This window comes from Aythya fuligula, chromosome 14 (genome assembly GCF_009819795.1).
Source record: "Aythya fuligula isolate bAytFul2 chromosome 14, bAytFul2.pri, whole genome shotgun sequence".
Taxonomy (NCBI): domain Eukaryota; kingdom Metazoa; phylum Chordata; class Aves; order Anseriformes; family Anatidae; genus Aythya; species Aythya fuligula.
The window spans coordinates 17357634-17375041 of record NC_045572.1 but is presented as its reverse complement, the minus strand read 5'-3'; the positions used below and the strand labels follow the sequence as shown (position 1 = coordinate 17375041).

Genomic DNA, 17408 nt, shown 5'->3' with positions numbered 1-17408 from the left:
TTTACTTGTTTTGGACAACGAGGGCGTTGAAAAAAAAAATCTGAAAAATGTGTGTGTGTGTCCTAAAGTTCTAAAAATTTAACAGCTTGGATTTATGCAAACGTATAAGACTTGAGATAGTCACTCAATATCAACCTGGATGCATCTGTGAAACACTCCTAACAGAGGTGAAGATAACCATGATAGCAGCAGAGAGCCCTCCTAAGTCAATACGATTCTTAAAAGCTTCAGCATTCAATAATTTCTACTTTTCTCCCTCCTGTCACATTATTGATTGTCTTGCACAAATGCTTACTAAAATTTGGATGTGCACACAAAGTAAACCACCAGCAAAAGGAAAGTGAAAACAATTTAAAGCAGAGAGAGAAGAACTAGCAATATCATTATTTTCCTGTCCAGGGTGTCATTCTAATATTCTTCTTCTTTGCATATGATGAATTTAAAGAAAAGGAAAACAAACAACAAGACGTGACAACTTTTCCATTTTACTGGCTGTAGAAAGTCAACAAAACTGCAGCCCCCTGCACAAATAGCTGAACGGTCTGTATCACCAGCATCTGAGACACTCACCGTTATTGGATTTTGTTCTCTTAATACCACCCCTGACAAATGGAAACATCCATCCTATTTTAGCAAATAGGGCACAGACTGACTGGAATGAGGTAAAGATTTAATCTACAAATCCTAATGCAAGGCCTTTTCTATCAAATCAGCCTTTCATAGGCTCCAGTCACTACATTTGTTTTGTAGGACTCTACGTACACTGCAGCCACCGCATGGACTTCACTCTTCCCTGGGTATTCCCAAGTATCTTTGAAGTGTATAAGAAAAGTCAATTTAGTCTATTTTGAGATTCAAATGCAAAAATCTTTAACCTAAGGACACATCCAAAACCCTGCATAGAAGAGCATAAGAGAAGGAATTTTAATACCTAGAGCTGCGGTTATCTGTTCATCCTTGAGACCTTGATTACAACTGTTCTTCCTATTTTTATCAGATCTGTTCCTGGCCACAGGGAACATCCCGTAAAATTCACGACCTGACTGTGACAGGCCCATCAGGCAGTACCTGTGCTCTCTAGACCAGCACACGGAGCTACTGCCAAAATGCCACAAAACTCATATACAGGGTCCCAGCTATCAGGGTCCCAAAACTCATATACAGGGTCTCCCATATACAGGGAGATCCAGCTATTCCTTACTTCACATTTCATTGTTAGAGATTTAGGTAGAAAAGTAAGAGAATTAGAGGCAGTGAAAATCCCAGGTAGCTTTCAAATGTCCATTCTTACTTCTGTCTAAAACAGACACCCTTCACTATCCTGGACCATTCAGATGAGGACTTCAAAATACAGAGCCAGACGGAGATAAGTAAGTGTGTGATAGTGCTTTAGACAAGCTGTACTTATAAAGAAAGGTACTGAAGGATGAGTCCTGCTCCTCCCAGCCAACACCATGCATGCACAGGAGGGACCCAGAAGCTGTGTCCTCTTGCACCACAGCCCCATCAACCAGGCCGCAGCTCCTGGCAAATAGCTGATCCCTCTGAAATGAAAGATAACCACTCACCCAGTTATATAGGGCTCTGGGGAATGCAGAACAAAGTCTGCAGTTCAGGATAACGCCCACTGGTCTTCCAGTGAAGCGTGCTGTGCTATATCTATGATCAGACTGGGTTTCACTCCAAAGTAGTTTTGCCTTGATACATCCCAGCAGCACCAAACAACTCCTCCCCCCACCGATTTTATGAGGGTCTGTAAGCACACACAATATTCAGCGCAATTGCACAGAAATATGTGCATATTAAACTTTGCATTTGCTGATGTGTCTTAAGGTGTGTGATTAACAGCTTCCTTTTACCTGCCCTAAGAACAGGAACAGAAATTCAATATAAAGAGCCGTACGATTCAACTTTACACTCTGTGGGGACTTTTATGGGCTCAAATCCAAAACAAACTAATGAAAAAATGAACCGGAGAAAATTCTAAAAAACACAATCTGTGCTACTTCGGTTGAACCAGGAGAAATCCAGTGACCGGGGAATTGAGCTGACGCATTCGGTACCTCTTCACTACGCACATTTTGTTCAATGTTAACTGCTTAAGTGCCCAGGGGACTTTTCAACCCCAGACTTCAGTAGAAGTAATATTTCAGCTTTTTAAATCATATTAAAAACATAAATTATACATTATAAATATAGTATTTCTGACAATTTAGAACAAGTCCCAGTCGGGGTGGGGATGACATTGCGGAGGCCGAGCGGAGCAGGCTCCCGGGGCCTGCTCTGAATTGCCTCCCTGACTGACGGGTGCCTTTGGAGCAGGCTGCGCAGGCCTCTTCTTCCTAAAAAAAGCAAAAGTCAGCCTGACACATCTGAAAGTAAGGTGCACAAACAGCACTGCTCAGGCACCTACACACCAGCTGCTTTGCTTTATGCTGTCAAACTTAAAAACCAACAACAAAACCCACAAGCACGCACAAAACAAACGCCGATTTGTACTATGTCATTTGGAGCATTGATCATGTACCTATAATCGTTATCTCTCTTCCAGGTGTTCCAAGTCTTATTAATGTCAGTAAAGAATTTTTATAACAGACGGTTCTGTGGCATTTATTCTCTACCCAAACTATTTACAAGTTAGGGTCTCCATCCTTCTTCCATTACTTTTTGTGACAAATCCCGTATTATCCAAACTCTCATCCATCCCTGTGAGCCTCATGGCAGGAGGTTAGGATCAGAAATACCACGTTTTTGTGGAAAAAAGGGGGTTGTAAGAGGTCTCTAACTTAGAGGAGGAAGCTTTCTGTGTGGAATCAGCTGTCCATGATCCACCTCCAAAACCTCCACCTACTTCACCCCAAACTGCTTGTTACAGAGCAAGGACAGAAAGCACAGCTCTTGTACATGGGAGGAACAAGGTTTCTGAGAAGGTTCCCTACCATCCCAGCATGGTTTGCCATAGATCTCTAACAAACTGCTCCAGCCTGGGACAAAATCACACCCAACCTTCCTAGACTGCAATTTCTGCAATGGATTTCAGTTCCAGCAGGAGGCCCTTATTTGCCATCCCCTCTTTATGGAGGAGTTTGAGCAGCCTCACCTGTTCCACCCCGCAGCACCTGGTGACCTTCAGCACAGCAGCAGCCCCAGGTCCACCAAGCCAGAGCAGGAGCAATCAGAGGGACCAAGCTGTGAGTAAGAATCTAAAAAGCATGGCTCCAATAAGGCATGTAAAAAAGGGAAAAGTTGTTAGAACTTTTCTAGCTGGTTTGAGTCAACTTTGTAAGGGGAGTTGGGGGTTGAGAAGCCTCCCAGATCTCCCTGAGTATATGCACACGCAGCAGTTTCAAAGTTCAGCACTAGTAGATGTTGAGCCTCTGCCCTTTTTGTTTATTTAACCTAAAATAAAATAAAGGAATATAAAACTCAAAATATCATATATATACATATATATATTTCTAGGAGAAACTGTGAGTTTTGCAGCTTTTGGAAGTCATCTGCACCAATCATCTTACTGGCTAAGAAACCCTTCAGCAAGAGTATTTTCCAAAGAAACAGCAAAAGCCTGTGTTTGCACTGGATTTATTTGTAGCTGGTACTGTGGAAACTTGTTAGGGTTCCCTAGATTTAACTAAGAGAGCTTGGAAGAGTCTTACAGAATCGTTGGTTTATTAACACGTGGAAATAAATCATTTAAAGCTAACAGCACAACATCTGTGTTACTATATCAGGGAAATATGAGCTCTAGTGAAAATCAGTACTTGAATTATTCAAGTATCTAAAATGCATCTCATGAATTTGATATATGCCACACAAAATACAGTTGATTTTTATCTGAAGATAAGATTTAGAGATGGAAACAACTTGCCGGTAGATTCTGTCAGCAAAGATCCTAGATAAAAATGTCGGATGAGATTCTCCTGTTTAACCTTGCCATCTCCTCCCCAGGAGAGAAAATTACTCAGTAACAGAGGAAATCTCTGAGGTCTGTTTTGCTTTCTGTTTTTTTGTAATTGGATATCAATACATGATGTAAACTATAAAAAGTAGATTTGAAAATTAAAATTAAGCATTCCTGAAATTATTCAGACCTCTGACCTTTGGGAAGTACCAACACAGAGCCTGTGACCCAGCTGGAAACCTTTCAACCTCACTTTGCCTACTGAGTCTCACCACTGCAATAAGGAAAAAGAAAAGAAAAGGCTGTGCTTTTTTTTCCAGCCCTAAATCCTCATCAATTTGTTTCCTTTAATTACTTTCTCATAGCACTCCACTGGGTCAAGGACACCGGCACACTGCAGCATCTGGGATTCACGCTGGGTTTTCTGAAGAGAAAGAGTAAATGGAAGTAGGTGTTGACATTGCATAAGAAACATGGCATTTCTCAGCAAACCTAATGGGTTATTACACGGGAACAAATGAAAGGTAAACTTTGTTGTGTGAGAGCTTCCTGCCAGAAATAGGTACAGACAACGGAAATGGTTTCATTAAAAAAAAAAAAAATACTGTCTTGATACAAATTATAAAATCAAATAATGGACAAAATTGACCAAGGATGTAACCTGAGATAATTTCAGCAGAGGTGAATTTTGTCAAACATATTTTCTCTTAATGAAAACCCGTCCCTTGAACTCTCCCATGAGCTGGCGAGAGCACTCCTCAATGCAGTGGCCCACCAGGAGGAGTTCAGCTTTCAGCATCATGAGCTCTAAAAGCCATCAGTCATCATGAGATGATGGGGATGTAATTAATCCAGCCCTGGGTGATGGTGGCATTCTCCAGCCAGTGCAGAGGGGAGGTTCCAGTGGTAGCAGTATGTTGGCAAACTCCAACTTTCCAGCCTTTGGAAACTACTTTGTATCAGGTCATTGCCATCTTTTGGCAGTTAAGACCACAAATTGGTGTGCACTGATACCACCTGTTATTAGGACTGGTTTTGAAGGGGGGTGTTTGACTTTAATGCTAAGGACCTACATAGGGCCTTGGTGAAACCACACATCCATCCCATCCATGGGTTTGGAGTTTTACAATTTATTGCACACAGAAATAAGACCATTAGATGACCTGATGAAAAACCTATTAAAACAAAAAAGACACTTGCACTTTTCACTCTTCCCCTTCTTCACCTCCCAGTCCCCGTTTTATTTTTTAGGCGAGGTTCCCTTTATTGTCTTCCCAAAGGACCTTTCCTTTACTGAAAGCCATAGAGCAACACAGTGAAGAAAAACTGTCCTTGTCATTGTCACCTGCCCATGGTGTGTCTTTAATACAGCTCAGAGGACTTTCTGTCATTGACATATAGGAATTCATTTCACTCTCTGCTCTAGAAAAATGCTAGCAGGGCCACAGCCTTTGAGGAAAGGGGGCTTTGCCACCCCCCCACTGCAAAGCAGGCACAGAGTAAAGCAAACACCTGGGTAAGGGAATAGAAGAAATGCCACTAGCTCCAGCTCACAATTATTTCAATACCCAAACAGGTTTATGTCTATTTTCTGGGATGCTCAAATTGTTTTTCCCCTATTCCTTCCTCCTTCCATGTGGAACAGACAGGAAATGTTAAAAATGCCCAGTGAAACATTTTTCTTGTGCCTGTTCACGTCTGGAAGCACCTATAACCCCAGGGGCGTGCTTGACCTTGGCACATCTGCAGCCCAGTCACCTGAGAAACCAGACTGGGGTAAGCACGAGAGATTTCAGGTGATGTCCCAGCCCTCACCTGAGCCTGGTCCCCAGATGGGGCCCCTTCCCCTTCCATTCAGAAGGTAACCCCGACCTTTCCTTTGTGTCCAGGCCACACCTACAGTCATTAGCAAACTTAGCAAAGTAGCTCTGATTTTGCAGTTGCAAGCACACTTAACATTTTATCTCAGCCCTTTTTTATCCTGTCCCTTCCAATAGTCATTAAATTTATTAAGTGGCTTCTACAAGTGACTCCTCTCACTTCTAAAAACGACCAGATCATCAGCACAGGACATATATCTAGGTTCAGTCCCTCTTTTCTTATCTTTTCTGACAAACCACTCTCCTTCACAGTTTTATCTATATAATTGATGAAGCACACATGACATAATTTACGGCCCTGTCTAGCAACCTTCTCCACCGCACACCAGCCACTCCAGGATTGTTCTCTCTCAGCTCTGCAGTTCCAGCTGGCTCCTACAAACTATTTATTTTCTTTTACAAACTATTTATTTTCTCTCTGGCTATATGAAATTACAGTGGAACAATCAAGAATGGAGGTTTAACGAAGATTTCAAACTGAAGAGGAACGTGACAAATGGTTAAAAAAATAAATTAATAATAATAATAATAATAAAAAGCTCCTGTTACCAGAAATATCTGCATTCACTGTTTGTGCACACAAAGGACAGGTCAGCCCTTTGCATTCACGTAGGCGAAGGGAACTCAGGACTAGTAGAAACGCTAACAGGGCATGGAGGAAAAGGATGCTGTGTCTGTGCTCTCCTCCTTTTCTCTTACTGCAGGGAAGATCTTGCATCTATCGCGCTGTTATTCAGAAAGCAGGAGCCGTGTCTCAGAAAGGAAGCCCTTCCTTCACATTCCCTAATAGCGGCGTGCGACAGCCAAATGAACAATATCAATTCTTCCACAAAGGGTAGAATACAACAGCGGATAGAAAGTAGCTCCTGCATAACAGAAGGCATCATTATGGGGACAGCAAGCATGAAAGAGGGCCTTTATGTGGGCCGAGATAGATTACAAGACATCTACAAGCTGAGGGAAAATAGTGAGAGAGAGAAAGCCTGTCCCAACAATTACAAGAAAAATACAAGGGCACGCAGACATGCAGAGAGAGGAAAAAACAGAGTGTCCTGCACGATGAAAAGGCTGGAGCCGGCCCCTAATTCAGGTTGCTTTATGAAACCATTTTAATGCAGAGCTTCAACCCGAGCGTCTGATGTTCAGGCCAGCGAAGCTCACTTCCACCCAGAAAAACGGCAGCGCCTGCCTCTGAGGAGCACCGCAGAGCGCATAAAGCTTTCCCTCTCCTTCCTGTCTCGTTTAGATCATTTCAGCGGGAATGTTTTTCTGCCAGGGTAGGCAGGATCCTGGGAAGGGGAGATAAATCCTTTTAATTACCGCGCGCCCTGCAGCACCGCAGCCCGCAGGCTCCAAGGCTTCTGCCCAGCGCTGCCGGGGGGCGGCGGAGGAGCCCCCTGCCAATTCCTGCAGCTCCCAGACACAAAAGCTCGGCGGAGAAAGCTTCATCTCATAGGGGAGGCCACCACTTTGCTCCTGGAAAACGGGAAAGCAGGTCCCTTTATCTTTATTTCCCAAGGCTCTGCTGTGTCCTTCAAGATGATTTTATAGGACTTGCAACACCCGTCGTCCCTTTCAGGCTACCCCCAACACCCTAACACATTGCTGCAGGAATGCAACAAGCTGACAATCAGTTTTTCCTTTTTCCTTCCTTTTCCTTTTTTTTTTTTTTTTTTTTCCAGCAGGTATTGCTTAGGAAAATTAGCCTGCAGTCAAAGGAGCATGACAGCTCAAAATAGCAGTCATCTGATTTATTTCTGACTTAGGCTGGAAAACGCATTGTTCTTAGATAAAACAGCCCTTTTATTTTTAGAGCTGATGTATCAAATATGCATGGATGAGCACATGCCTTTTCCATTGAGCGATTCCAAGCCCAGGCTTTGCCTCAGACACCACCACCCGCCTCGTTAGACCTTGAGACAAGCTTGAAATGAGGGGAGATGCTCCACGTAAGGAGCTGGGGAAAGCTCAAAAGGAAAAGCAGCAGTTGGTGGGAGGGTGTCGTGCACTGTAAGTGGTCGGGAGGGGCAACAACTGGAGTGACAAATTAATTGCCATGAACCTCCTTCTCCCCCTGCATAAGAGTCCTATTTGGGGGACGTTTTCCCTGACCACACCATGAAGCCTCTGGCGAACGAACTCATTATCCGAGTGCCACACTGGGACATATTACTTTTTAATAGGCAAGTGCTGACTATTTGCAAACACGTAGTTAGCTGGAAGAATAAAGCTGGCTAGCCACAGCTATTTATTTGTTTGTTTGTTGACTTCTAACTGAGAAGGATGAACTCTTGTTCCTTGCTTCTCTGCAGCAGCCAAGTTCCCAAAGCCCATGCCTCCTCCCCGCTCGCCCCTTTCTGTAGGCATCATTTCATCGTGTGCCTGCCTGGTGCTCCCCACCGCCTGTACTTCACCCCCACACATCACTGCCTTCAAGCAGGGAGACACAGAGGACAACAGGCCCGACTTCTGCTCAAGCCTCGTGCAGTCACCTACCCACACTACTCCACCATGTCTGGCCAAAGGAAAACGTCTTTTGGTCGCCTCAGGGTATAAGCTGGGCATTTTAGGAGACAGGAATCTTTTAGTGTTCAATTTGATGATATACTTGGAGAAAATGCCTAAGCAGCTGCCTGATGGTTTAAAAGCAGGGACTTGGTTTCCTTGCCATTTCTTAATCTGTCTGCTTAACTAGTTTATCATCTGAATTCTGGATTGCCCTTTCGAGCCCTGAAGCAAAATGTGCATAATTGTGATGGATTTTTTTCCTTTCCCTTCCCTTTGTCAACAAATGCATAATCAAGTCTAGCAAACTAAAAACAAACAAACAACAACAAAACCAAACACACCAGAAATAAGCTAACAACTTCTTCCAGCTATTTATCTAATTTGTATTGACAAGAAAACTCATGAATTCAATTTAAAAAGAATAAGTAAGAGTCAGGAGCAAGGCATTTACATTTATGTGTCTTTCTTGTTGAACATCAAAACAAGACCCCTGCAGCGCTGGTCACATGAAAAAGCCATTAAAGGATTTGGAACTGAAGTGGCAAATTTCAACTCAGTCATGATAAATGCGTTCAAGTTCCTTTGAACAAGATGAAGCAGAAGAGACCAGACTGATACGATAAGAGTGGTTTTCCTGATGTCTAAATGTTTACGGCACTGCATGCTTGGGATGCTGATATTTATCTAAGGAGATTAAATATTACCCTGCACTCCTTAGCTCATCTTTGAAGTACTCAGATTAATAGTATGCTAACTTCAGCTACGCATTTTGTAAATGCACAGGCCAGCAGAGATGCTTCTTTCACATCAACACATAGGAAATGGATGAGTGCATGGATATTAGATCTACTGCGGTTTGATTTCTGCCACTTAGAACTACAAATGAAGTCTGCAGACACTGTCAATGCTTGGCAGCACCGAAGATCATGGCACTTTTTAAACTGTGCTCCTTCTGTCTGTGATGCTGAGCGAACTGGCTGACTTCTCCATGCCCTGGTTTACCCATGTGTAAAATCTGCATGATAAAACAGAGGTGTTTGGAAATTAATTGATGCCGATAAAGCCCTGAGTATCTTGAGTGAAAAGGGCTTCAAGAATGTGTAATAGGATCATTAAGCAAAATGCCAGCAGAGACATTAAAAGCAGGGTCAAGTTTTTTGGGCTATGAGGAAAAGAGAGGAGGCAGAGCAGAGAGACGGAGACCCCAGACGAGGATGGAAGCGGAGGAGAGGCCCTGAAGTGATCTGTCAGACAGCAGGAACAGAGACGGAACAAAGGTCTGCATGATTAAAGCTAATTAACAACTTAATAAAGAGACAAGTCTTTAAAAATGAAAGGATTATACTATATTGGGAATGAATTGGACTGACATTGGTCATCTAAGGAGAAAACAAACTGTAGGAGAGCTCCTGCACAGCAGCTTGTCACGGAGCCAGCGCTGGGGCTGGAGCGGGAAGGGGTGGCCGTGGAGCAGAGCCAGCGACCCCCAGGCCAGCGACGTTCCTGGTCCGTTTGCTTGCTCTTGAGACCTTTTGCAAACCAAGATCATGCTCAAAAATTTCCATTGGTTTTACTCATATATATACCAGCAGCCTGGAAAACACGAGATCAAGATCCTTTCAATCTCCACTGCTCTGGAAGAATGCGAAATGAGAGGAGTGGGAAGGAAACGCTTCTGTGTACACTTGCTGTCACCATCCTATTAGGTGCTGTAATCTCTGGGAACAGATCTAGAGAGTTTTCTGCAGGACTGTGCTTAGAGCTGCCTCAGGAGCTTTCTTTTCGTATTTCAGTGAATTGTGACATTAGAGATATTGTTTTGATTCCATCCAATTGCTCAAAAAAAAAAAAAAAAGAAAAAAAGAAGAAAAAAGAGAAACAAGAAGTCATATTAAATCTTTATCATGCCTATTCCAGCATTAAAAAGACAAAACTAGTGGTACAGAAGATCACCAGCTGCTTCAAAATGACAGGAAGAAAGTGAGCACACAAAGCACACTGCGAAGATCCTAAACTGAGCTTCAGTGTTAAACCATGAGAGAAAAGAGGAAAACGAGAACAGACTCCACTGTGGCAATATCAGATGAAAAGCAGAAAACAAAGATGATGCCTTGTCCTACCCTGCAGGATGTATCTTGAAAGTCTTGTTCTTTCCTTTCTCATGCAGTGGGGGTCCAGACATGCACACACAGAGGGAAATGAGGACACAGGTTGCACGCCGAGCAGCAGGGGCTCTCATGGCCACAGTGCCTGAATCAGGCACTTGGACATCAAAGAGAGACGATGGAGCCCCTCACCTCCCTCCCTCTCCTTCCACAAATCTCCATAGGATTTTCCTGGCCATTTAATTCCACTGGTTTGATAATTGCCCTCACAAAAGATAACTGCAAAACTGCAATTGCTAAATAGGATAAATAGAATATCTGTAAAGAAAGAAATCAATAGATCTTTGCTTTCCTTCAGTAACTTCCTTGATGCTTAGTAATTTTTAATGGACTTTTTGTCAATATCCGTAGCGAGAGAACATATTACCCAAAATAACATTAAGGGCACTTGTCACTACATTTTCTCCAGCGGGGGCTTGACAGTCCTTACCCAGTTCCCTGAAAAGCCCCACAGATGGGAAGCATTCACTGCTGGTAGTACTGCCTCCTACAGCAACATGGGCAAAACCACTGCGAAATACTGTGCTCAGTCACTGGATCCCCATTTCAGGATGAATGTGGAAATATTGGGAAGAAATTACAAGAAGGATGCAGTGACTGACAAATAAAACCCACCTGACTGATGTGCAGGGTTCGCTGAGATGAGCTCACTGAGCTGGCCTAGGGACAAACACACATTAATAGCAAGCACACTCGCAGTTGGGGATGTCTGATATTAGGGAAAATGTGACATTAAGGAAAAGGTATGGTGACAATTAGTGGGTGGGAGCTGTACAAACTCAGCTTCAAAAGAAGCACAGCTTCCTGGCACTAGCCAGCCTGCCCGAGGAGGGAGTGCAGCACATGGCCACTGGTATTTCACAACGATCCTGACAGCAGAGAGAATATATGTGGGTACTTGGCTTTTTGTCCTTGGGAAGCTGGGGAGAGTTGAAGTTACTTGTTCAGTTTTTTGAGAACTAAGATAATTGGGTCACTGAAGTATTGAAACAGGTTATTCATGGAAATGCACCAAGGTTGCACGGGCTTAGGTTTCAAGTAGATGATCTAATGGCTCCCCCAGAAAACAATTAGAAGTAATTTCGCTCTCAGTTCTATGCAGAAATTGATCTGTTCCCATGCAGCAGCCAACCACGCCAAGCTTGACTGGCAGGTAAGTAGAAAATGATTTACGATGGGAAAACATGACACTAATTCTAAGCAAAACCTTGTCTGTCATGATTCAAAGTTCTTGCAGCTACATCTGAGCACGGCACTGATCGCTTTCTTGAGGAGCTCAACTACCTGTGCTCATGCCACTGCTGACTTGGTATTGATGCTGTGTTCAGATGTTGACATCAATATATTTCTAGTAAGAGTACAAATCTCTCCTGGCTGTGAATATCAGAGAGCCCTGTGGTCAGGTGGCTGTACCCAGGGCTTGTCCAGCATTTAGTGCTTGTCCATTGGTTTCTGAACTTACAACTCAGAAATATGTCTTTAAAATTCCTGCTTGCCTTCAAATTCGAGGTGTTAACTTCCATAAAGAAAATGACATGTCTGAGTTTATAGCTTTTCTTGGACAAAAATAATCTTGAAAATCTTGAAATCCTACGGGAGCAGGGGCTTTCACAGACTGAAAAAAGAAAGTTTACAACATGTTTGAATAAGGAGAAGGAACCCATGAAGCAGGAAGTTTATGTTCTTACAGATGTACAAGAATATAAATAAGTTATTTTAAAAATTAGATGTTGTGGATTACTTGGCTTACAGATGCCTTTGTTTGGGACTCATGACTTCTATTAGTATTAATTACTTTTGCTGGGAACTTTAAATGTATAGCGGCCTTAAAGCAAGGGCAATACCTATTAAGTTTAATTACTTTCTCCTTCAGCCTAAGCAATAAAGAAGCATGGCAGAGATCTGGTTATTAACTGAGCGTGGCATCCAAATGAAGACACAGTGCACAGTAATTGTATTTGTTGGGCCACAAGCTGGTGTTTCTCATTGGTCTCTCCTATTCCCGAAATGAGACAGGATGTAGGCAGACAATAAAGATTTTCTTCCCTTGACCTACTTTGGACAAAATCGCATCCTCAGTCACATTTAAGGCCTCATCGCTTTCAGCAGAAAGCCCTTGCAAAGACAAACAAACAAACAACTTCCCTCCCTGCTTGCAGATTGACCATCACAAGCCAAGACTTAAATATTCCAAGGACCTTTCTTCTGTCTTTTTTTGGCTGGTAGGTGGATTTTAAACAAAAGAGGTATCTGCCTAGATACCAGCATGTTTCATATTTTTCAGCAGAATAATGATGTTTTCACTTGCTTTAGCAATTTCTACCAGCATTTTTATAAAGCTACTGAAACTCACTCTGAGGATGTGCTTTAGCAGAGAAAAAAATGATGTTTATGTGTTTTTGTTTCTGTGTGTATTTATAGCTTTGAAACTTGTTCAAGTTTCTCATAAACTTTGGAATTCTCTGCAGCTAAGTCATCTCGCTAATGCAAAATCAAAATATGAGAAGAAAGAAAAAAAAAAAAGCTTGCTTTGAAGAACAAATTAGTGAGTGACAGGGGCAAAAGATGGTCCAAAAGCACAATGACTTCCACAGCACCAGGATATCCTGCACAGTCCCCCTTCCGTTTGTGTGAGTGGTCCTAGGTCATCTCTGAGTTATTTTCTGAGTGATGTACCGAAATTTTACTTCCTGAAATAATTAAAAATGGATGAAAGGGGGTTAAAGTTACACAGATCTCTTGCTAGGAATGTTCTCTATTTAAAATAATAATAATAATAATCAGGCACGTACCCCAGCACATAAAAATGCATCTACTACTATTTTAGTAGCACTTTAGACACTAAGATTAGTGTCTAATCTTCCCACATGGGTTTAAGAATTTGCATGAAATTAGTAGACCAGTGTGTGTTAATAAGCATCAAAATGTCTGACTACCTATTTGCATTCACAGACAGCCAGAACAATCAAGGAACTATAAGCTTAAAATAGGAAGCAAATTCCAATTTGATTTTTTCTTAGTGGTTTTTGACCGTTTGAAGTATCAGTCAGGTGCTGAGTTCACGAAATGAGATAAGGTGCTGGACTCCATTTTATAGTCAGTGAATAGACAAATGCGGGTACTACTTACAAGCCTTCGTTTACATCAATAAAAAATCACTCACAAAAGGAATCTATACCACTGACCCTGCAAGAAAAGACTACAACAACCTGCCTAAATCTCAAGTTAATGGGAAAAGAAACAGCGCTGCAGCATAGCCACCCAGAGGACAGAGTCCACAACTGCCTCCTGCTGCGCTGGAGCAGAGGGATGAGAAACCAAAGTGCTGAGCAGTGTCCTGGCACCATGGACATGACATGGGATGGAAAAAACTTACCCACAGAACAGCAGTAACTCATCCCCACTTAGATTCCAGGGCTGAAGCAAATGTTAGCGAATTGCAGCACATTAAAATCGTTTTTGTCTGTGGAGATGTTGTAGCGGTGGGCGTCCTGTTGTGTCCTGCCTCCCCTGTGCTTGGCTGCGCAGAACCTGCTGCCTCTCCTCTGTAGTCCTGGAGAAGAACAGACACATCCTGTGAGCTACAAGTACAGAGGTAATGAAAACTGAGTGAATGCAAGAAAAAAGAACGTGAATAGGCAGAAGGTGATATCCAGAAAATGAAACCAAAGCACTGTTATGAATAGGGGGAAAGCTACCCATGGCGTATACCAACACTGTGGATAAAGAATGAGCCAAATATTATTTTCAGGAGAGTCTTCAAAGACCAAAACCTAGGACAACATGTGCAGACGAGCATGGACACATCCCACCCCCACCGTGCTATCAGCACCGCTGGCCATGGAGGAAGCTGCTCCAGAAAGGCGCAGGGTGGAGAGGAAAACATTTGGAGCTGCCAAAATAGTGCTTAAAGGTAGGCTGCAAGAAAACAACTGCGTGGCTGTTAAACAAGTAAAAGTGAACCCAGAGAGGCAGGAAAGAAACAAACAACTGCAAAAAGGCTTTAATTGCCAAACTGCCAAATTATGGTGATCTGACAGATTGTAACAACCGCTGCGGCGCTGGCTTACCGTCAGCATCAGGCAGAGCGTGGTAAGAGGATAATTTTATCGCAGAGGAAATCAGAGACACACAGCAGCTAAAGGAAAAACAAGATGGTTTCAGAGAATTGTGCGCCCATCATCATTAACTTTATTGACTTTGAAAAAGTCTCTGATAGTCTTAACAAAAACACTTCCAGAAGATAAAGGCTAAACGTGGATTATCGCAGGAGATAGCGAGATGAGCAAATCCTTACGGAGACCCTGACGGGCGTATGGGACTCGCAATAGTGACTGCAGCCAAGCAAAGCTTTTCTGGTGACATTGCATTTGTTCATTAGAAAATCATTGGAAGAAGGAAACCAATAACCCAGGGTTTTGCAAACAACAAGGCAGTCTCCCTATTTTCTGGGTACAATAGGAAGGCAGACACCAAACATTGATGATACAGGGGAGGGCTGAAGAGAGGTGAAAAAAATTTTCCTGAAAAGAGTACAGGATGCATATGGCTGTAAGAATGAGAAATAAACCCAATTGTTATTCAGAAGTCAACAGAAAAATCTGAGAAGTTTAATTCCCCTTCTGGTCTAGCAGCAGAAGAAATAAAACCAGGAATATCGTGGACAGGCAGAGACATGAGCCAGTTGGGTAGAGAGTGGACTACCAGACGACGTGTCATTAACAATCAGCTGTTGGTCCCTTCTTTTTCATAACATGCTCAAAACCCGTGGATATTTTTGCAGGGCACAAAAATTAATAACGTTAGAAATCCAGAGGGAAGCACACATCAGAAACATCTGTGACCAAGGTGCACAGTACTTTTTCACTTAAGACAGAAGAATAGCATTGGCTTTAGGCATGATAGTCACTGAAATAATCACTGGGGGAAGAGATAAAATCATGCTGCAAGATGACATATTACAAAAAGCACAGGTTATCAGAGGAGGATGAGGACAAGCTTGTACAGGTTATTTTCTGCTCTCCTTCATGTGCCTGTGCTGCCCTCCTCTTCCTTGGAAAAAGCAGATGCCTTTCTACATTTTTTTCCTGGCACATTTGTCATTCACATGCAATGTATAATTTGTTTTTCTTCAGTCTTCCTGATAGCATCATCTTCCCAGGCCTCTTTCCCAGCAGTGAGCAACAATCAGTGTTGATCCCCTCCTGCTATTTGTAAATCTCTACCTGAGAATATCTCAAATTACCATGATAATTTACTATTCTCAATTAAAATTATGGTATATTGAGACTGAGAAAGAAACAAAATGCTGCAGTAGCCCATCAGGGTACCAAAAAACAACCCCAAATGTAGATTTGTGTGTGCAAGTAAATAGCTCACATGTTAACAACAGTTTTCACACTGTTCTAAAGATGTCTGGGGGAGTATTTGCCTAAATGTGACGTTATAAAATATCACATCCTCCTGTAAAGATGACTTGTAAGTTTACATAAAGTGTGTGGCAGAAGTCATTAATATGACATAACAAGTTCTCTGGAAGAAATCAATATTTTTAAAGTACAGTTTTAAAATTATGTACTTCTGAGGAGCGTATCACAGCCTTCTGTTTCCAAGCACAACAAGAGGTTGTAAAACCTCATATTAATTTTCCAGTTCATAGACCTAAAAAGCCTGACGTGAGCTCCTGATCAGGACAGGTGAGCCTTCCCAGTTTACCTTGGCTCGTCATCATCAACGGCATCATTAACTGAAGCAATGCAGGGGCTAATTTATTTATATCAAGCTCCATCCGTCCAACGCATCACTTACAGTGTCCCAGCCTGCTGTCCTCATTTCAGGGGCATGGAAGAAGCGGTTGAGGAGACCTCACCACGGCGCTGTCTGCTGATGATGGACGCGTGATGGACGTGCAGCGAGGCAGTGATGCTGGGCAGCAGAAACAGGCACGGGCAGCGATGTGACAGCATCTCACAGGTGGAGATGAGGCACTGCTGGCTGAGCTGTACCTTTTCAGACTTTGGACTCCTTTTTCATCACCCTTCACTCATATAGACTCCCTTAAACACAAAATATAAACACTCTCTTCCCTTTCTTCCTCACTCTGTCTTACGTACATATTAACCGTTAGAAAATCTGCTTCATTTTTACCTCATCCATTCCTTACCTAATGCAAATATTCTGCATCCTTTCATACAAGAAGTGCCAGTAGTGGTCGTACTTTTGCAGGGCCATACTGGCTACACCACAAGCTTGGACATCCATCTCTTAGAGGAAAAAAATAATAATGTTTTCCCACTATCTATCCATTTTCTCACTGAAGTGATGAATACGGTGCAAGGACAAGCTCCCATATAAAACCTGAACCCAAAGTGGATTGAATACCAGTGCCAAGCTGAATACCAGCACAAGTATTCAGGTTTGCTAGGAAAATAATAGCAGTGCAGTGCTGTCCACAATGGTTTGTGTATCCAAAGCAAACTGGGGAAAAAAAAAACACCACCTGATCTTTGAAATCTGCACATTGCCTGGACTTGGAGGAATACAGCATGTGAAACCACGTGAGCCCTACTGGGTGACTGTCCCAGCCAAGGATTTTGCCTTGGTCTGTCCGTCCCACACCACATCACATGTCTGATGCTCCCCTGACCAGGTACTGGGCTCTTGTAAAACCCAGACTTTTCTTCTCCTTGTTTTCTTGTAGGTACTGCAAGAGAAATAATCCACAATTATTTTAAGATATTCACTCATCCTTCAGGCATGAAAGTGTTTCAGAAGCAATAGCAGCCTCTGTGTTATTGAATTGCTGCTTGTTGTCTTAAATTAAAGCCATACAACGTGATACGATATCCAATTACAATACTTATTCATTTCATTATGATCATGTGTTGCTGGCTTAGCTCTTGAAGAAAAATGTCTTTTTTAATACATTTTTGTGGCTAAGCTTGTAGTTCTAAC

At 42.6% G+C, this 17408-nt stretch overlaps 1 protein-coding gene across 3 annotated transcripts in view; it reads right to left on the bottom strand.

Annotated features, from left to right (window-relative positions):
- Positions 1 to 16445, bottom strand: part of FSTL4 (follistatin like 4) — a 276166-nt gene extending 259721 nt beyond the window's left edge. For 2 of the 3 annotated variants that reach the window (XM_032196664.1, XM_032196669.1), the window contains exons 1-3: positions 16263 to 16445; positions 14525 to 14592; positions 13831 to 14007 (exon numbers count right to left, since the gene is read on the bottom strand). The gene's annotated coding sequence lies outside the window, so the exon portion shown is untranslated. The remainder of the gene's footprint in view (positions 1 to 13830; positions 14008 to 14524; positions 14593 to 16262) is intronic. The other variant, XM_032196665.1, reaches the window with a different exon arrangement.
- Positions 16446 to 17408: the final 963 nt, after the last annotated feature.